General features: G+C 40.0%; 1 protein-coding gene and 1 pseudogene across 1 annotated transcript in view; both read left to right on the top strand.

Annotated features, from left to right (window-relative positions):
* The window catches only part of KLRG1 (killer cell lectin like receptor G1), a 109,033-nt gene that overhangs the window by 38,884 nt on the left and 48,089 nt on the right, over positions 1–22,060 (top strand). The window lies entirely within an intron of this gene.
* On the top strand, positions 7,745–8,639 carry LOC101141341 (voltage-dependent anion-selective channel protein 2-like; annotated as a pseudogene).

Genomic DNA, 22,060 nt, shown 5'->3' on the forward strand with positions numbered 1-22,060 from the left:
CTAGGTCCTTCTCAGCTCCATGTGTTCTCAATCTTTTAAATTCTGGCTAATTATTATTATTACTATTTTTGTGGGGGAAGAGGGATGTTATAGCTTTGTCATCATTTGTGCTTTCCACACTATTAGTGGCTTTGAGCATCTTCTCAAGTAAGTTAGTTATTTGTATTTCCTCTGAGTTACATGTTTATATCCTTTGGCTATTCACTCTATCAGGGTTTTTTTCTTTTTTTCTTTTTTTGTCTTTTACTTATCAATATGTAGGCACTCTTTGAGGCACATGCCACCTGCTTATTTGTCAGTCATATGTGTTGCAAATATTTTATATTATTTGTTTTCTTAAAACATTATGGAGTGTTTTTTTCCTTCTATTCATACATTTTAAGTTTCAAAAAAATCGTGTGTGTGTCTGTGTATTTTAGAGACAGGTGCTCACTTTTTTGCCCAGGCTGGAGTACAGTGATATAATCATGGCTCACTGTAGCCTCGACCTCTTGTGCTCAAGTGATGCTCCTGCCTCAACCTCCTGAGTAGCTGGGACCACAGGTGTGCATCACTGTGGCTGGCTTTTTTTTTTAATTGACAAATAAAAATTGTATATATTACAACGTACAACATGTTGTTTTGAAATATATATACATTGTGGAATGGGTAAATAAGCTAATTAACATATGCATTACTTCACATATTTGTGTGTGTGAGGTGAGAACACTTAAAATCTATTTCTTTTTCTTTTTTAAAAGAGACGTTTATTCAGCCTCACGATCAGACTATTCCATTTAGCAATCAACAGCATGGGTGCAAAAAAAAAAAAGTCTACATTAAAACCCTTTGTTGGAATGCTTTATACTTTCCACAGAACAGAAGCTAAAATAACCTGTTATACAATTAGTCACAAACACAGTCCTCAAGTTTTTTGCCCATGCACATGAGTATTTGCGTTAAAACATGTCTTCTTTGTCGCAGCTAGGCCTTGCCACCACTGTGCTTGGCTGAGTTCACAAATCTGTTGCCTGTAGCTTCCCTGCCACTTCTCTGGCTCTCTTCTCCTGCTAAGCTTTGTTTCCTAATTAAAATCTTCTGCCACTGCCATAGCTGCTGCTGCTACTAGAACCACCATAGGCACCTTGGTTTCGTGGTTTGGCAAAGCATTGGCCTCCACTACCATAGGGGCCAGAGCTTCTGACTCCAAAGATTCCTCCCTTCATGGGTCCAAAATTTGAAAACTGATTGTTGTAATTGCCAAGATTCATTGTAGCTTCCACCACCTCCAAAATTGCTTCCATCATTACCAAATCCATTATAGCCATCCCCATTGCCACCATATCCATGACAACCACAGCTGCCACCAAAGCCACCATGACCATGAAGTTTTCTCCACTACCAAAGTTGTCACTCCCACCAAAACCACCTCCATGACCACTACCAAAGTTTCCAGAACCACTTCGACCTCTTTGGCTAGATGAAGTGCTAGCTATCTCTTGCTTTGACAGTGCTTTCCTAACTTCACAGTTGTGGTCATTCACAGTATGGTATTTCTGAATGACAGTCTTATCCACAGAGTCATGGTTGTCAAAGGTTACAAAGGCAAAGTCCCTTTTCTTGCCACTGCCTCTGTCAGTCATGATTTCAATCATGAAAGTGATGAGAACAGGTAGTGGATGGGGTGGGCAGGTGGCACGTGCCTCAGAGAAGCTATTTTTTGGGTATTGTTTTTATTGTGATAAAGTGTACATAATATAAAGTTTATCACTTTAGCCATTTTCAAGTGTATAATTCAGTGACATTAATTACATTCACCATGTTGTGCAGCCATTATCACTATCCATTAAAGGAACCATTTTTTTTTTTCTTTTTGACATGGAGTCTTGCACTGTTGCCCGGGCTTGAGTGCAATGGCGAGATCTTGGCTCACTGCAATCTCCACCTCCCGGATTCACATGATTCTCCTGCCTCAGCCTCCCAAGTAGCTGAGATTACAGCAGCCCACCACCACACCTGGCTAATTTTTTGTATTTTTAGTAGAGACGGGGTTTCACTATGCTGGCCAGACTGGTCTCGAACTCCTAACCTTGTGATCTGCCCGCCTTGGCCTCCCAAAGTGCTGGGATTACAGGTGTGAGCCACTGTGCCCAGCCTAAAGGAACTATTTTTACATGATAAAAAACAATGGTATGGAGTCAGCAAGGAAAACAACAATAACAAAAATGCTGACTTTCCTCTCTTCCACTACTTCCACTCTCCTTGCAACTTAGTAGCCTCATTTTGAGACGACATAATTTTTAAGAAACAGCTGGCTTGTAGTTAAGGCAAAGAGGAGTGGGGATGTTCTGTGTAAAGGTTGATAAGATAGGGTAACCTGTTTTCAATGTAACAGGGATTGCAGTGAGCACACCAGATAGCATCTCCCGGCAGGGGGTAGTGACAGAATGGTCAAATTGTGGAGGCCTAGCTTGCAACGGCATGAGACTGTGGGCAGAAATTAATTTTAACATTTTAGAATTAATTTTTGTTGGGGATTTCCCTGCAGGGCTGCTGCATGTGGTGAGGGCTCAACCCCTCAGGCACTCCTGTGAGGCCCCTGGTCACCCAGGGGCACCTTTCGGCTGGGAGGGGCAAAAGCCCTTTCTCTTCAGAGCTGAAAAACTCAGTCTCTCATTTAGCTATGAAAACAACAGTTCAGTTCCTCAGAATCAAGATAAATTTTAGGAGAAAAAGCAACAGAGAATTCCCTTTAGAATGCATCTCTGAATTAGAATTAGAATCCTTAAACAACAATTTCCTAGGAGAAAACCAGCTCAGAATAAATCAAGGACCGTCAACCAAGGGGAGGTCTGGGGCTCAGGAGGACTTACCCGTTCCACCGGGGGAGAAGCTTGAACTCAGTGGGACTTCAACTGCTAGTACCTTAGCTCTGGTTTCGAGCAACTCTTTCAGGGTCCTGAGTCTTCTCTGAGGCTCCATGTATTTGGGCACCAAAATATTGTCAACAAGAAGAGTCAAACTCTATAAAATATTTGAAGATTTATTCTGAGCTAAATATGAGTGACCATGGCCCATGACGCAGCCCTCAGGAGGTCCTGGGAACATGTGCCCAAGGTGGTCGGGGCACAGCTTAATTTTATATATTTCGGGGAGTCATGAGACATCAATCAAACACACTTAAGAAATACATTGGTTTCGCTCAAAAAGGTGGGACAACTCAAAGCAAGGGCTTCCAGGCTAAAGGTAAATTTAAATATTTTCTGGCTGACAATTGGTTGAGTTTGTCTGACCCGTATTAATTTCCTAGTGCTGCCCTGACAAAGTACCATAAACTTGGTGGCTAAAGCCAGCGGAAATGTATTGTCTGACAGTTCTGGGGGCCCAAAGTCAAGGGGTTGGCAGGGTTGGTTCCTTCTGGGGGAGAATCTACTCATTCCACTAATTTAAATACTAATCTCTAGTGGAAACACCTGAACAGACACACGTAGAAGTAATACTTAACCAGATATATGGATATTTCATGGCCCTGTTAAGCTGACACATAAAATTAATCATCACAGAAGCTCACCTATGATTGATTTTTTTGAGGGTGCAGAAAGCTACTCAGTGATGAGTATAATAAAATATTAGAAAGAGATTTTTTTGGTTGACTCAGAATTTTGGTTAAAATCTAAAGCTGAGAACAATAGGTGTTAAGAAATCCTATATTCCAAAGAGAGTTCTTAGCATACCCTACAGGACTTTCCAAACTGGTCTAAGGACAATTACCAACAGCCCATATCAGGAAAAGATAGAGACTGATTGAAACCACCTTTGCAAAATTATGACAGTAAGAGAAAAGTGACATAGTTGACTCCATTTTGCTTCTAAGCTACAAGATGTCTTCGGTGATTCCTCAGTGTAGGCCAAACTAACTTCCGGAGGCACTTAATTTATACTTTAACCTTAAAGCAAAGATGATAATAGCTCTTTCCTAAAACTAAACCACCTCTGTAAAACTAATGAAAGGCCACAGGTTAGGATTATGAGAGGGGCCTGAATTCTGCTAAAATGTAGGCAAAGTGAAACGATAACCAGCCATTGTTCTGGAGGTCACAAGATTTGTAACTTCCCCAATTACTCCTGTAGATGACATCAACTGTTATAGAACCCAAGATTGGCCTTTTGAGATTTTTTTCAGACTGTTACATTTCTCATGACCAGCTGACTCGGGCCAGACCTGCAACTCATGAGTCAATCAGTCCTGTGGCCCTACCCAGAGGCCAACTCAGTGCATGAAGACTATTTTCCACACTCCTATGATTTTACCCCAATCAATCAATATTCCCCATTCTCTAGCCCTCTGACCACCAACTATCCTTTAAAACCCCCAAAACTTTGAGCCTTCAGGGAGACTGATTTGAGTGATATTTCTGGTTCTACTACGTGAGTTAGCCTCCTGTCAATCAAACTCTTTCTTTACTGCTATGCCGTAGTCTCAGTGAATTGATTTTGCCTGTGCAGAGGGCAGGAAGAACCTGCCGGTGATTACATGATTGCAGAGACAAATTCCTTGAAAGAATTTGTGAATCAAAAGATTGCTGGGGTCTGGGTGTAGTGGCTTACATTTGTAACCACAACACTTTGGGAGGCCAAGGCGGGAAGATCGCTTGAGCTTAGGAGTTCAAGACCGGCCTGGGGAACGTAGAAAGTTGTCATCTCTAATAAAAATAAAAAAATAAAAGAATTAGCTGGGCAAGGTGGTTTATATCTGTAGTCCCAGCTACTAGGGAGGCTGAGGTGAGAGGATTGCTTGAGCCTGGGTGATAGAGGCTACAATGAGCTACAATCATACCACTGCACTCCATCTAGGGTGACAGAATGAGACTCTTTAAAAAAAAAAAAAAAAGGATTACTGGGGTATTTCCTCTCCCATCCTGATACCAAGTGAGAGGTGAAACAAGAGGGCACTTTGGGGAAATTGGGCACTGCTTGCTGAAGGTGGACAGAGTCTTACTCCTTGGCTCTATGCTTGCTCAGCTATGGGAGCTTGTAAATTTGAGACAGCATGGAGAACAAAAAAGTGTTTGGAAGAACCTGACCTATGTCCCTTACTGAAGAGGACAAAGACACTTTTGTGTGACTATTGTTTAGAGAGGCCCAGTGGTGAGAAGTTAGCAGAAGTTGCTCCTGATGACAGGGTAAGGTGGGGTGGCTTCAAGGCTCAGCTTCACTATTTGGTGAGTGGGTATATGAGCTCCCCTCATCCCAGAAGTAGCAGATGTGGGTTTGCATCCTCTACAAAGGGCTTTATCCAAGAGGACTCCCTATCGGTGGGAGATCCTACAAGAAAGAAGCCATGTTGGATGCTTCACTAGAAGTTGAGAGCTAAGGTAAAGTCACAAGAGGCCTCCCAGAGAGCATCTCACCTGTATCAGGGAATGATGCAGTGCAGAAATTCTTCAGGGATGTATCTCTGTGTAGGATTTCCTAAAATCCATCGAAGAACCCCATGAGGGACAATTGGTATCAGTCAGGTTTCAACCACAGAAGCAGAACCAGTAGAAGAGATACATACAGTCATGCACGGCATAGTGATGTTTCGGTTAACAATGGATCACACATATGCCGTAATTATATCCATAAGATTATAGCGAAGCTGAAAAATTCCTAGTGACATCCTATCTCTAGGGACATCATAGCTGTCATAACATCACAGCACAACACATTACTCATTACTCACGTGTTCGTGGTGATGCTGGTGTAAATGAACCTACTTCACTGCCAGTCATGTAAAAACCATAACACATACGGTTATGTATGATACATAATACCTGATGATAATATGTGCCTCTGTTATTGATTTATGTACTTAATATACCATCCTTTTTTTTTCTTTTGAGATGGAGTTTCACTCTTGTCACCCAGGCTGGAGTGCAATGGTGTGATCTCGGCTCACTGCAACCTCCGCCTCCCAGGTGCCAGCGATTCTTCCGCCACAGCCTCCCGAGTAGCTGGGATTTACAGGCATGCGCCACCATGCCCGGCTAATTTTTTGTATTTTTAGTAGAGACGGGTTTCATCATGTTGGCCAGGCTGGTCTCAAACTCCTGACCACAGGTGATCCGCCCGCCTCGGCCTCCCAAAGTGTTGGGATTACAGGCGTGAGGCACCGTGCCTGGCCATTATACTTTTTACTGTTATTTTAGAGTACATTCTTTATACTTATCTATTAAAAAATTTGTTAATTGTAAAACGGTCTTGGGCAGGCCCTTCAGGAGGTTTTCCAGAACAAGGCATTGTTATCACAGGAGAGGACAGCTTCATGCATGTTATTGCCCCTGAAGACCTCCCAGTGGGACAAGATGAGGAAGTAGAACAGTGATATTGAAGATCCTGACCCTGTGTAGGCCTCGGCTAATGTATGTGTTTGTGTCTTAGTTTTGAACAAAGCTATTTAAAAAGTAAAAAAAAAAATTAAATAGAAAAAAACTTATATAATAAGGATATAAAGAAAGAAAATATTTTTGTATAGCTGTACAATACATTTGTGTGGTAAGCTGTGCATTAATACAAAAAAATGAAGTAGTTTGGAGATTTCTCAAATAACTTAAGACAGAACTACCTTGGAACCAACCCAAATGTCCATCAATGATAGACTGGATAAAGAAAATGTGGCACATATACACCATGGAAGACTATGCAGCCATAAAAAAAAGGATGAGTTCATGTCCTTTGCAGGGACATGGATGAAGCTGGAAACCATCATTCTCAGCAAACCATCACAATAACAGAAAACCAAACACCACATGTTCTCACTCGTAAGTGGGAGTTGAACAATGAGAACACATGGACACAGGGAGGGGAACATCACACACCAGGGCCTGTCGGGGTAGGGGGCTAGAGGGAGGGATAGCATTAGGAGAAATACCTAATGCAGGTGACGGGTTGATGGGTGCAGCAAACAACCACGGCATGTGTATACCTATGTAACAAAACTGCACGTTCTGCACGTGTACTCCAGAACTTAAAGAAAAAAAAAAAAGACAGAACTACCATTCAACTCAGCAATCTCATCACTGAGTATATACCCAAAGGAATATAAATTGTTCTACCAAAAAGGCACATGCACGTGCATGTTCCTTGCAGCACTATTCACAATGGCAGAGACATGGAATCAACCTAGATGCCCATCAACAGTGGACTGGATAAAGAAAGTGTGGTACATCTACACCATGAAATACTACACAGCCATAAAAAATAAAATCATGTTCTTTGCAGCAACATGGATGGAGCTGGAGGCCATTATCCTAAGTGAACCAATGTAGAAACAGACAACCAAATACCACATGTTCTCACTTATAAGTAGGAGGTAAACATTTAGTATGCAGGGAGGCAGAGTGGAACAAAAGACACTGAGGGCTACTTGAGAGTGGAGGTTGGGAGACAGTGAGGATGGAAAAACTGTCTATTGGGTACTGTGCTCATACCTGGGTAACGAAATCATTTGTACACCCAACCCAGTGACATGCAATTTACCCATGTAACAAACCTGCACATGTACCCACTGAACCTAAAATAAAAGTTAACACAAAAAGGAAAAAGTTTATTAAGTAAAAAAATTAGAAGAAGCTAAGGTTAATTTATTATTGAAGAAAGAGATTTCACTTCACGGCAGCTGCGGCCTGACTGTGAGGCGGCTGACCAGCCTCAGCTGAGAGTGGAGTGGTGGCCGTGGCCCTCCTTAGGAGTCCACCAGATCATCTCTTACTGTGGCCTCACCATGGCGACCTATGGGCAGACCTGCATGTGGCCAGTGTGGATTTCTTCATCATATGTTAACCTTGGCAAAGCTGCCAGAGATATTTTTAACAAAGGATTTCGTTTGGGGTTGGTAAAACTGGATGTGAGAACAAAATCACGCAGTGCTGTGGGATTCTCAACATCTGGTTCATTTAATGCAGACACTGGAAAAGCTTTTGAAGTCTTGGAGACCAAATATAAACGGTGTGAGTATGGTGTGACTTTCCCAGAAAAATGAGACACTGATAATACTCTGGGAACAGAAATCACAATTGGACCAGCTTTGTCAAGGTCTGAAACTAATATTTGATACTACCTTCTTAGCAATCACAGGAAACAAGAGTGGTAAAATCAAGTCCTCTTGCAAGAGGGACTGCATAAACCTTGCTTGTGATGTTAATTTTGATTTTGCTGGACCTGCAATCTATGCTTTAGCTGTCCTTGGTTATGAGAGCTGGCTTGCTGGGTACCAGATGACCACTGACAGTGCCAAGTCAAAGCTGACAAGGAATAACTGCAGTGGGCTACCGGATGGGGGACTTCGAGCTTCACACTAATAACAATAATGGGGCAGAATTTGGAGGCTCAGTTTTTCAGAAGGCATGTGACAATCTTGACACTTCAGTAAACCTTGCTCGGACATCAAGTGCCAACTGCACTCATTTTGTCTTGCCGCTAAATATCAGTTGCATTTCACTGCTTCTATTTTTGCAAAAGTCAACAACTGTAGTTTAATTGGAGTGGGAAGAAAGAGACTTCATTTACACTCAGACTCTGAGCCTGCTGTGAAGCTTGCACTTTCTGCTCTGCTAGATAAAAAGCGCATTAATGGAGGAGGCCAAAGACTTGGGTTTGTCCTGGAGTTGGAGACTTAATCCAGCTGAAAGAAATGGCAATGGATATCAGAAGATTTGGCTTTAATATATTTTCATTGTGATCACCAGGCTCTTCCCACAAAGAAGGTGATCAAAACAAAGGCTCTAAACAAGAGCTATATTTTAAATATTTAAACAGCTACTCGTTAGCTGGCTTCTAGTTGAATTGGTTATGTATCTAGTTACCAGTATGCTGCAACCATGCAGTCACCTACACATTATTTAAGTATATTTAACTGTTAAATGCACTACCCACCAATCATGAAATAAACTTTATGAAAAAAATTTTTAAAAATGAATTTACTATAGCTTGAGTATACAGTGTGTATAAAGTCTACAGTCATGTACAATAATGTCCTAGGCTTTCACATTCACTCACCACTCACTAACTCACCCAGAGCAACTTCCAGTCCTGCAAACCCCATTCGTGGTAAGAGCCCTATCGAGGTGTACCATTTTTAATGTTTTATACTGTTTTTTCATGGTACCTTTTCTATGTTTAGATACATTTAGATACACAAATATGTGCCATTTTGTTACAATTGCCTACAGTAACATGCAGTCCAGGTTTGTAGCCTAGGAGCAATTGGCTACACCATATAGGCCAGGTGTGTGGTAGGCTCTTCCATCTAGGTTTGTGTAAATACAATCTATGACCTTTGCACAAAAACAAAGTTGCTTAGGGTTACATTTATCAGAACATATCCCTGTAATTCAGTGACACCTGTGTTAAAAGATGTACTGCAGTGGCTCATGCTTGTAATCCCAGTGCTTTGGGAGGCCAAGACAGGAGGATTGCTTGAGGCCAGGAGTTTGAGACCAGCCTGGGCAGCATAGTGGGACCCCCCCTATCCTTACAAAAATAAAAAATTGGCTGGGTGTGGTGGTGCTTACCTATAGTCCTACCTATTCAGGAGGCTGAGGCTGGAGACTCGCTTGAGCTCAGGAGTTCAAGATTGCAATAAGCTGTGATTGTGCCACAGTACTCCAGCCTGGGCAACTGAGCAAGACCCTGCAAGGAATTGGCTCATGGCTAGGCAATTTCAAAATCCATAAGGCAGGCTGCCAGGAAGGACAGGCTGGGACTCTCTAGCAGAAGCCGAAGCTGCTGAAGCTGCTGTCTATAGGTAGAAATTCATGTTCATCAAGGAAGCCTTAATTCCACTCTTAAGACCTTTCAACTGATATTGAATCAATTTCACCCAAATTATCTGGGATACTTTCCCTTACTTAAAAATCAACTGGTTACGGACTTTAACGAAATCTACAAAATACCTTCAATAAATATCTAGATTAGTGTTGGATTGAGTAACAGGGGACTATTGCCTAACAAAGTTGACACATCAAAAAACCATCCCAGGTAACTTCCACACAAAATCATGGCCGGAGAACAATAGTACCAGAGCAAGACTTTTCCCTTTTCTTCGAATTCCCCATCTTTGAGGCTGGAGGGCTGCATCACTCCCCCACTGCTGGTTTGTGAGAGCTGTATGTAGAGGAAAACAAAAATTAGCCGGGCGTGGTGGCAAGCACCTGTAATCCCAGCTACTTGGGAGGCTGAGACAGGAGAATCGCTTGATTCTCCACCCAGGAGGTGGAGGCTGCAGTGAGCAGAGATCGTGGACTGCACTCCAGCCTGGGCGACAAAGTGAGACTCTGTCTCAAAAAAAAAAAAAAAAATTGAAACAAAAAATGAATTGGTTATAAGAATAACATTTTGATTTAGATTGGATTAAACTTTCTCAGATAGTCAAATGAGACTGTTAGAGTAGCTTACATTTATTTATTAGAAGAGCTAAATGATTTGTCTGATAAGTTGTCCAAGGGTATGGAGGCTCTGGTTGGAGAATAAAGCTCTTTCCTGATTGCAATATATGAATTCTGTTCATTCAATAAGTTGGTCATAGGTATAAAGTAGACGACTGCTAAATATAACATTAGTTATCACCTTCAAAGCTTATCTCTTCGCCTCCGCGTCTATTCTCTTTGTCCTCTCTCATTTGTTGTTTTTGATGGCTACTGTCTGCTTTTACTGAGAATAGAAGAATGAGAAAACCAGCTTAGATTGCGTATGTGAAATACTAGAAAGTGAGATTGTATTTTCCTTCCCTGATGACTTTACAAATAGAATGATTAAAAAGTATTTTTCTCTAATAATTTGTGTACACAGAAACTTAGGATTGACAAAACGATCTTATTTGTTCTTGACATATGTATAATTTTATGCTTTTTTAAAAACCTTTTTTTTCTGTTCATGGCCTTTTCCTCTGTTTCTTCTTCTTCATGACACCACTTTAACAACTGATGTCTTACTACACAGTATTCTCATTATCTCATTATAGGATTTAACTGCCCTCTTTCAGTCAATGCCAGTAATTGCACCATTAATGACAGTTGCTAAAGCAGTCAGTCCAGTGACTTTTCAGAGGGTTCTGAGATTACAGATTCTCTTCCAGGATTCTTTCTTTGTTTGTTTAGTAGCCAATCAAGGGTAAAGTCTCTTCTATTCAATCACTAGAGGAAAAAACATTTTCTTACTACCTTGATTCTAGAAAAATGTGTGCATTCTTTTTATAATACTCAGACACAAATAGTTCTTTAGTGGCCATTCAATTATTCCCTTTGTTACTGTACATTTCCAAGATAGATTATTTGATTAGCAGAAATGTCTGCGCAATGCATTCAGGTTATTGCCAGGTATGGACACTACTAGAATGACAGTGAGTAAGAGAGAAAAAAGAAATGATACCTTTCAGTAAGAAGGAAAATGGAACTATCAATAATAGAAGGCTAATTAGTAAAGAAAAAGTCAAGAGAAGATAAGACTGAGAAACACTTCAGATTCTTAATAAAAAGAAGGCACACAATTATAGGAAAGTAAACTTTCTGAAAAGTAGGAGAGAAGTAGGATAGTGATAATTTTGCTACCATTTTGAAATGGTCCATAATCATGAATATATAATTTCAGTATATGGCACAGACTCATTACAGAATCACACAGTGCTAAGTTCCTAGGCCTTGTCTGTCCTCGAACAATAATATATAATTTAACTTCTCTCGCCTCATCTTGACAGATAAATACCATGCTATCCATTTTTCTGTTTAAGAGCCTTCTGTGTTGGGCTATCCAAGTCAGGAAATCTTTCCTTAGTATTCTGTAGGACCCCTTAGGTTGAAATCAGGAGGTTTTTCGCCATTTGATGGTTTGGATCTATAAGAAGGACACTTTCATATTGTTCAACCCAAATATTTGTTGTCCCGTCATGAAATAGCAATGATATATTTGGAATGTCAGCTAGCTTTTCTGTCCAGTGCCTCCCTCCCATCTTCATCTCGGATATTAAATTTTACTAAAACTTACTTTTATTTAGAATGTAATTCTTCTGAATCACTTTCAGACTTTCTGTTTTTATATGTGGTTGTGTGGTCTGTGACATCACAGGACATTTTCTAAAGGGGTGCCTCACTATTGTCTCTGGGGTTGTTTTCCAAACTATTGAAAACTATTCTGCAGACCTTCATGCTCAAAATGTTTTGATCTTACAAGAACTTATCACTGAAAGATTTCAAACAACAACTAGAATTCAGATTCCTTTTTCAACTGCTTATTAAATGGTTCATTGATTGAAACATTGAGAGATTGTAGTTGTTCAATGGGAATGTCAATGGGAAGACAACTAAGTTTATGCATGAAGAGGGAAAGGCAAGTAAATCACGACCACTGCCCACCTGACAGCAGCTGTGCAAAATGCTGTCACAGACTGTTTCCAAAGATGCATATCACCGCGTATCTTCCAACAGACATGCCCTTTAAAAACAACTTTATTGCCAGGCGTGGTGGATCATGCCTGTAATCTTAGCACTTTGGGAGGCTGAGGTGGGTGGATCACCTGAGGCCAGGAGTTCAAGACCAGCCTGGCCAACATGGTGAAACCCCGTCTCTACTAAAAATACACAACTAGCCAGGCGAGATGGCTCATGCCTGTAATCCCAGCTACTTGGGAGGCTGAGGCAGGAGAATCACTCGAACCTGGGAGGCAGAGATTGCAGTAAGTTGAGATCGCGCCACTGCAGTCCAGCCTGGCGAAAGCGTGAAACTCCATCTCAAAAACAAACAAACAAAACAAAACAAAAAACTTGGTTGAGATGTAATTTATGCACTATAAACTGCACCTGTTTGACATGCGTATTTTGATGAGCCACAGGATTTTTTGCCATGTGTCCTTGATACTGCTTCTCCAAGAATTCGAGTCTATTTTTATTATCCTTGAATCCAGTCCAGCCCTGTGACTCACTTGACCAGCAGAGTGCTGTGGAGCTGGTGTTGTGTGTCTTGGAGAGCTAGGTTATAGAAGCCTGGCAACTTCTACCGTCTCTTGGCGCATTTGCACTTGGGACCCCTGACCTGCCTTGTAACAAGTGTATCTACTTGCTGGAGAGACTAGGTAGAGAGGACCTAAGTCTATCTGGAGAGTGAGAGAGGTCAAGTTGTCCCAGCATCCTAGTCAAATCTTCAGGTAATTCCAGCTCTAGCTATCATCTAACTGAGGTACCCCATGCGAGACTACTCACCTTACCCCAGTCAACCATAGAACCATGAGAAATAAGAAAATGATAATTACTTTAAACTGCTAAGTTTTGGAGTGGTTTGCATGCAGCAATTTATCACCAAAACAGAGACTGGTACTATGAAAGGCTGATGATTTAACAAAAATCTAAAATATGTGGCATTGGTTTGGGGACCAGGTGATGAGAAGAATCTGGAAGGGACTCTAAGAAATTCTTTGTAAAGGCTGGAAGGACAAGGAACACATTTTTTATTGGGAGCTAGAAAAAAGGTCGCTTGTGTAATGTAGTGGCAAAAAGTTTAGCAATGCTTCAGCTTGTGATAAGGTGGCTAAGGAAGTATCCACCTAGGATGTTGAATATACCAGCTCGTTTCTTTTAGCTGCATGTGATAAGGTAAAGAAGGAGATGAGGCCGGGCGCGGTGGCTCACGCCTGTAATCCCAGCACTTTGGGAGGCCGAGGCGGGCGGATCACGAGGTCAGGAGATCGAGACCATCCTGGCTAACATGGTGAAACCCCGTCTCTACTAAAAATACAAAAAAATTAGCCGGGCGCGGTGGCGGGCGCCTGTAGTCCCAGCTACTCGGGAGGCTGAGGCAGGAGAATGGCGTGAACCCGGGAGGCGGAGCTTGCAGTGAGCAGAGATCGCGCCACTGCACTCCAGGCTGGGTGACAGAGCGAGACTCCGTCTCAAAAAAAAAAAAAAAAAAGAAGGAGATGAACTAAAGAAGTAACTGCTCAGTTTTCAACTAGAATCTAGAGGCAACACATTTCTTCGCCAGATTTTTTAGGATTGAAAACAAAACTGTTTCTCATCTCCATTCTCTTCCAGTAAAAGATTATTAAAGTAATAAATTACAACAGAGCAAAAGATCAAATTCAGGGCACTGCCACTAAAAGTATGGCCTCAGGGTCAAGATTTCAAGATTACAGCTGTAGACCTTTGTGTAGACCTCAGAAAGATTTAAAATAATGCCTCCTGAACCCTCTCAGCTAGGCAAAAAGTCTACTAAAAATCCCAAGGACGTGTTTCTTAGACCTTTTCTGTTAGAGGCTTCTAAGAAACTTAAGAGCGTTGTTACCCAGCACTTTTCTTCTCAGTCGAAGGTAGAGAGGGACCTGTCTTATGATTTATCAGTGTGGCTTTTGTTTACTGGAATGGTTATAGATTGATAGAAAAGAAGTCCATACAGCTTTTCAAAGAATTTTGCTGCCTTGTACTGAAAGGGAGAGACAGTTGAAAATAAAAAAATAAAAAGAGGCCTCTGAGTTTTCAAACTTTTATAGTCAGGAAGCAGTTTGATATTGACCAGCAAACATGGGCAATGTCTTATAGAAAAGGAAAGATAACTTAAAAGGAAGATCTTAGAACCCAGAAAGCAGAGGGAAGAGGAATGGAGAAGCACTTTGATGATTGCAGGGCTGGGCCCTCTTGGAGGAATGGCAATGTGTTCCCAGCCAGAATTGCTATGATGAGTGATTGCTATGTGCTTCCTGTTCTCTCAATTTTTTTGAATAGGAATATTTATGCCCTTATCCTTTCTTTGTCTCACCATCTTTTTTGGGTTTGTGTGCATGGCAGATATCTTTTTTCTTTTTTGAGATGGAGTCTTGCTCTGTTGCCCAGGCTGGAGTGCAGTGGTGCACTCTTGGCTCACTGCAACTTCTGCCTCCCAGATTCAAGCAATTCTCCCTGCCTCAGCCTCCCAAGTAACTGGGATTACAGGTACCCACCACCACGCCGGTTAATTTTTGTATTTTTTAAGTAGAGATGGGGTTTCACCATGTTGGCCAGGCTAGTCTTGAACTCCTGACCTCAGGTGATCCACTTGCCTTGGGCTCCCAAAGTGTTGGGATTACAGGCATGAGCCACCACGTCCGGCTGATATCTTGTTTCTTAAGTTCAAATGTCTTCGGGTTGAGATATCTTGTCTCCTGTGCTCAAGGAGTAGTACCTAAGGAAGTTCACCCAAAGGACTCCATTCACATCTGATTTAGGTGATGAAATCTTAGACTTATGCTTAAGAAGATGAGGCTTTTGAGGAAGAGGCTAAGTGCATTTTGTATGTGGGAGAGAGATGAAATTTGTGGCCAAATGGCAGCTCATAACAATGTGTGTTTCCAAAGGTGGCCACAATAATATCTCCAACCACATGCTCTTTTGTAATGTGATCTTGCTACTCCTCCCTCAAGAGGTGAAGTCTGTTTCACTCTTCTTGAATCCTAGCTGACCTTATGATGTACTTGACTAATCAAATGTAATGGAAGTAATACATGACTTCTGTGGCCAATTCAAAGAAATCTTGCAGCTTCTTCCTATAGTTTTTGAAGCTCTTGTTCTTGGGAGCTCTGAAATGCCATGTAACAAGCCAAGCTACTCTGTTGGAGAGACCATAAAATGAAGTCCTGAGACTACATGCAGGGAGAGAGAGAACAAGCAGTCTCTCAGAATCCCAGTGGAGTCTCCACATGACTCCAATCCCAGCTGCCATCTGGCTGCAATTTCATGAGAGACTCTTGGCAAGACCATGAGAAAAATCATCCAGGTAAGCCATGTCAACCCATGAAACTGTGAAATATATGAAATTGTTGTTTTAAGCAAATTAGATTTTGGGGTGGTTTTTTATACAGTAACAGATAAATGAAGCAGATATTAATTTATTGTAATATGTGTCCCAATTTCAAGGATCTTAAAATGTAAACAAAGTACAACTTAGAATTGATGAAATACAAAAAAAGAAACACATGCAAATTATATGAATAGGTAATTTGTAGAAAAAGAAATCCCAATGGCTAGTATGAAGAGACACTTTACTCCTCTAGTAATCAAAGAAGGAAAAGTTTAAACAATCAAAAAATAAGAATTTTTACTCAAAAAAAGTACAAACAGGCTTGGCGTGGTGGCTCACACCTGTAATTCCAGCACTTTGGGAGGCCGAGACAGGTGGATCACTTGAGGTCAGGAGTTTGCCACCAGCCTGACCAACATGGTGAAACCCTGTCTCTACTAAAAATACAAAAATGAGCCAGGCGTGGTGGCGTGCACCTATAGTCCCAGCTACCTGGGAGGCTGAGGCAGGAGAACTGCTTGAACCCACGAGGCAGAGGTTGCAGTGAGCCGAGATCACCCTATTGCACTCCAGCCTGGGCAACAGAGTGAGATTCCATTTCAAAAAACAAAAAACAAAAAAACCCCCAAACAATTAGAAACCTAGATAGTGGTAAATATTGGCAAGAACACAGGGGAAATGAGACCCCCTTGTATACTACTAGAGGGGGTATAGATTTGTGTAGCATTCTGGTTGAATAGTAAATTTAAGTTAGTATATATCATTTTATTCAACAATTCTTATCCTGGCTTTATAACCCAGAGTGATTATCACATAGGCTGATAAATTGACATGTATTAGGATATTCAGAGCATTGCTGTATACAGTAGAAGTATCATAAATATCTGTCACTAAAGGAGTGAATAAAATTTTGGTGGCTGCAAATTATTTTAGTGGAATACTACACAGAGGTTAGAAGCATGACACAAAACATGCAAATAGCAACACAGAAAGAGGCTGAAAAGTATTGAAGGACTTCTGGTTTCTGGTATGACTTATAAAGAGCTTGGAAGTCACCACTGCCACCCTCACAACAAGGAAAAAAAACTGAAATACTGAAAATCAACAACTTTTCTTAGATCCATCAAAGAATTGAGGTAACGGGCAAACCATCACTCAGAAAACTGAGAGAGAGAACCACAGTTTTGCGAGAGAAGATACCACGGCTGTCATCGGACCTGTGAGGCTTAGATCCTATTTAAGAAGTCTCTAGAGAAGCCCAAAGACAAAAACGACAACAGAGGAAATTTTAGCCTCTAATAAAGACACAGAGAGAGTAAACACAGCCGAACTCCTAGCTAGATAAACATAAAACCTCATGATAACTTACTTCAGTTTCTTTTACCCAATATATAATAATCTAGATTTCTACAAAAAATTACACAGCACTTTAAAAGGCAAAAAACACATTTTGAAGTGGCCAAGCAAGTACAACAAGATGAAGATATGACAGTGATTTTGGAATTAACAGGCTGGAAATTTAAAATAATGATTATTATGCTAAGGGATCTAATAGAAAAAGTGGACAACATGCAAGAAGAGATGGGAAATATCAGCAGAGAGACTGAAACTCTAAGAAAGAGAAAGAAAGAAATGCTAGGAATAAAAGTACAGTATTCTATTATAAAGATACATGCACACATATGTTCATTACAGCACTATTCACAATAGCAAAGACATGGAATCAACCCAAATGTCCATCAGTGATAGACCGGATAAATAAAATGTGGTACATATACACCATGGAATACTATGCAGACATAAAAAGGGATGAGATCTTTGCAGGGACATGGATGGAGCTGAAAGCCATTATCCTCAGCAAACTAACACAGGAACAGAAAATCAAACACCGCATATTCTCACTTATAAGTGGGAGCTGAAGTGTGAGAACACGTGGACACGGAGGGGAACGACAGACACTGGGGCCTGTGGGGGGCAGGTGGGAGAGCATCAGGAAAAATAGCTAGTGCATGCTGGGCTTAATACCTAGGTGATGGGTTGAGAGGTGCAGCAAACCACCATGGCACACGTTTGCCTATGTAACATGGTCTGGACATGGCTGAGGAAAGAATCAGTGAGCTTGAAACTGAAAATTTCCCAAACTGAAAGCCAAAGAGAAGAAAGGCTGAGAATAAAGGAACAGAATATCCAAGAACTATGGGACAATTATGAAAAGTATAATATACACATAATGGGAATAGCAGAAGGAGAAGAAGATAAGGGAACAAAAGGAATACTTAAAGTAATAATGACTGAGAATTTTCCAAAATTACCAACAGACACCAAACTACAGATCCAGGAAGTTCAGAGAACACCACACAGGATACATACCAAGACATCTGCACCTAAGCATGTTATGATCAAACTGCAGAAAGTCAAAGACAAATAGAAAATCTAGAAAGAAGCTAGAGTGAGGGAAAGCCTTGCTTACAGAGAGCAAAGGATGAGAATTATAGCAGATGTCTCTTCAAAAACCATGCAAGCAAGAAGAGAGTGGAGTGAAATATTTAAAGCATTGAAAGAAAAAAGTCACCAACCTAGAATTGTATATTTAGGTAAATTATTCTTTAAAAATGAAAGAAATTAAAAACTCAGAAAAACAAAAATTGAGAGAAATTGTTGCCTTCCAAGAAATGTTAAAAGAAGCTCTTCATAGAAAAGGAAAATGATATAGGTCAGAAACTTGGATCTACGTAAAGAAAGGGAGAGCATTTAAAGTCTTTCATTTTTCTCATTCTTGTTCTTCATTTTTTAATTATTATTTTTTTATTTTTTTATGAGACGGAGTCTTACCTTGTCACCCAGGTTGGAGTGCAGTGGTACAATCACAGGTCATTGCAGCCTCAAATTCCTGGACTCAAGTGATCTTCCCACCTCAGCTTCCTGAGTAGCTGAAACTACACGCACGTGCCACCATACTCACCTAAATTTAAAATTTTTTATAGAGATAAACTCTTGCTATGTTGCCCAGACTGTCTCAAATCCCTAGCCTCAAGTGCTTTTCCTGCCTAGGCCTCCCAAAGCATTGGGATTACAGGCATAAGACACCACACCTGGCTTTATTTTTTATTCTTAATTGACCTAACAGATAACAGTTTGTTCAAAAGATTTGTAGCAATAAAATATTATTAGTAGCAATAAAACTTATAGATATGTGAAACGTGTGACAGGAATGTCATAAGGGACGGGAGTGAGGTATTGGCCGTTCTCTCTTATAAGGTATGTGCACCACCTGTGACTCAGTGTAGTGTTACTTGAAAACAGACTTAGATTAGTTGTAAATGTATATTGCAAACTCTAGGCAAGCACTGAAAATGTTTTTTTGAAATAAGTATAATTGATATGCTAAGAGATGAGACAAAATGAAATAATATAAATTTCTCAGTTAAAATCTCAGAAGGCAAAGAACAAGGGAAATGAATAAAAAACAATTAAAATAAGGTAGAGATTAAATATAAATATATGAATGATAAATTAGAATGTGAATAGTCTAAATACATCAATTTAAAAGACAGACTATTAGAGTGGATAAGAAAACAAGACTCAATTATATGTAGTCTACAAAAAACTCACTGTAAATATAAAGGATAGATTGAAAATAAAGGATGGAGAAAAATATGCCAAGTTAACACTAATAATAATAATAAGGCTGAAGTAGCTATATTAATTTCAGACAAAGCACATCTTAGAGCAAGGAAAAAGGGGCCAATTCTCCAAGAAGTCATAACAATCCTGAGTTTTTGTATACTTAACAACAGCGGTCAAAATATGTGGAGGCAAAAACCGATAGAACTGCAAGGGAAAATATACAAGTCCACTATTATAGTTGGAGACTTCAATACCCATTTATCAGTAACTGACAGATCCAGCAGAAGGAAAACCAGTAAGCATATAGTTGAATTGAATAGCACAATCAATCAGTTGGTGCTAATTGATATTCACAGGATATTTCATCCAACAACAGTAGAATACACATTTTTCTCAAGCTCACATGGAACATTCTTAAAGATGGGTCATATCCTAGTTCCAAAACACAACTTAATAAACTTAAAAGAATAGAAATCAAACAAAGTATGTGCTCAGAAAACAATGGAAATAAATTAGAAGTCAATAACAGAAAGATAGCTAGAAAATTCCAGAATATGTGGAGATTAAATAACATACTTCTAAATGACATATACGCCCAAGAAGTCTTACGAGAAATTTAAAAAATATGTTGAACTAAATAAAAATGAAAACAAGTAACTAAGAAACGCTTCCTAACCCATTCTATGAGAACAACATTACCCTAATACCAAAACTAGAGAAATACAAGATAAGAAAAGTACAGATTAATATCTCTAATGAACAAAAACCCAAAAATCCTCAACAAAATATTAGAAAACCAAACCCAACAATGTGTAAGAATAGTTATGTGCAATGAAGAGTGGGATTTATTCTAGATATGCATGGCTAGTTCAGCATTCAAAAATCATTTAATGTAATCCATCACATTAACAGGCTAAAGAAAAAAACTTTTGGTCATATGAGTAAATACAGAAAAAGCATTTGACAAAATTCAACACTCATTCTGGATAAAAACTCTCCAAACTCAACTGTATATAGAACATCTACAAAAAATCTACAGCTAATGTTATAATTAATGGTGAGAGACTAGATACTTTCCCCTCAAATCCTGAACAAGATGGGGATGTCTACTCTTACTACTCCTAGTCATCATTGTCCTGGAATTCCTAGCTAATGAAATAAGAGAATAAAATAAAATGAAAGGTATACAGACTGGTAAGGAAGAAATGAAACTGTTTTTGTTCACAGATTACATGATTGGCTAGGTAAAAAATCTTGAAGGAGTTGAACGTTTGGGGCAGGGTTACCTGGCTTTTGATTTTAAAAGAACAAACAAGAGAAAAACAGAATTTGAGAAGGAAGAAAGCCAATTAAGAAGTTTATGCTGAGAGGGACTTTCCCCAGGCTAAAATGATTCTTTTAGTCTGGACAGAGAAAGTCAGTGAGTCCCTTAAGAGCAGGGACCTACTCTAGTTTCTGGTACTCTCTGAGTAAGTATCAGGGCTTCAGAAGGAAGGTCTGCATGGAGCACTTGGAAGGTTGGGTTCCAGGCCCAGCTGCTTGTTCTTGGTCAAAGATTCCTATCCCCAAGAATGATAATGTGGCCGCAGAGTGGTGGATCTAAAATGGTCATGTGGACTACAGACAGATGCCGGTGGCGGAGTGGGTGCCATATCTTGATCCTGTATTTGGTCACCAGCTAGGAAGGAACCAAAATGTCTGAGATAAATTTCCTGTCAGTCCAATGGAGCTGGGGTTTAGAGCCATATTTTATTTACAAAAAATAAAGGGATGTGGTATTTCTTGTAGAATATATTGTTTCTAAGAAAATAAAACTTAAAGCAAAAATCAGCTATTTCCAGGGTTGTCAATGCAATTCTGCCCATAGATAAGGATGATTTGTGCTAGTACCTTATTTTATCTTCTCATTTCAGGTTTCTATGGTTATTTTACTCCTGTCTTCTCTGTTCCTATTGCCTAAGTTTATTTTTATTTTTATTTTTTACGAGATTTTTAATGAAGTAGCAGCACTCAACTTTTTTAACCTTTGCTGTCACCCGGTGGCTATCTTTTATTACTGTATATGAAAGGGGCATCTTGAAGCTTCTGCTAAGCCATCCAAACAGGAACAAGTAAGTGTAGGGGAAGCATATAAAAAACGTATTTGAAAATAATACTGCTCGGTATCTGGGGCATGAATCTGATATATGCTGTATGTGTCTTATGTATCAGTATATGTCTTTCAGAATGCTATTAGTCTGTGTCTAACCTTATCATAGTACTCCCCCATTCCTCACTTCAAATCAAGATGCATAACTACGCTGGGAACACAGTAATTGTTGATCCTGACTTGCCACCTAGTGTCAATTATTGATTTTAATAAACTTCAGAAAAAAAATCTTCGTAGGAAGCTGAACCTGAAATCTACAGTAGACTTAATTATTAAAATAGAGCTCTTTGTAGACTTTCAGTTGGTCTAAAACGTGTCACATTGGTCCAAAGCATTTTGGCTCTCCCTAAGTGGTAAGAAATACAGTTTTAAGAAGTGGAATATCCTTATAGCCCATTTTTCAGGAAAATTTTCCATGAGAAATAAGGATGACTGTAATAATCTCCTTGCCACCTGTCTCTCTCACACTAGCTCTGCCACTTGTTATCATCCTAAGCAAAATCTGAT

Source organism: Gorilla gorilla, chromosome 10 (assembly GCF_029281585.2).
Source record: "Gorilla gorilla gorilla isolate KB3781 chromosome 10, NHGRI_mGorGor1-v2.1_pri, whole genome shotgun sequence".
NCBI lineage: Eukaryota > Metazoa > Chordata > Mammalia > Primates > Hominidae > Gorilla > Gorilla gorilla.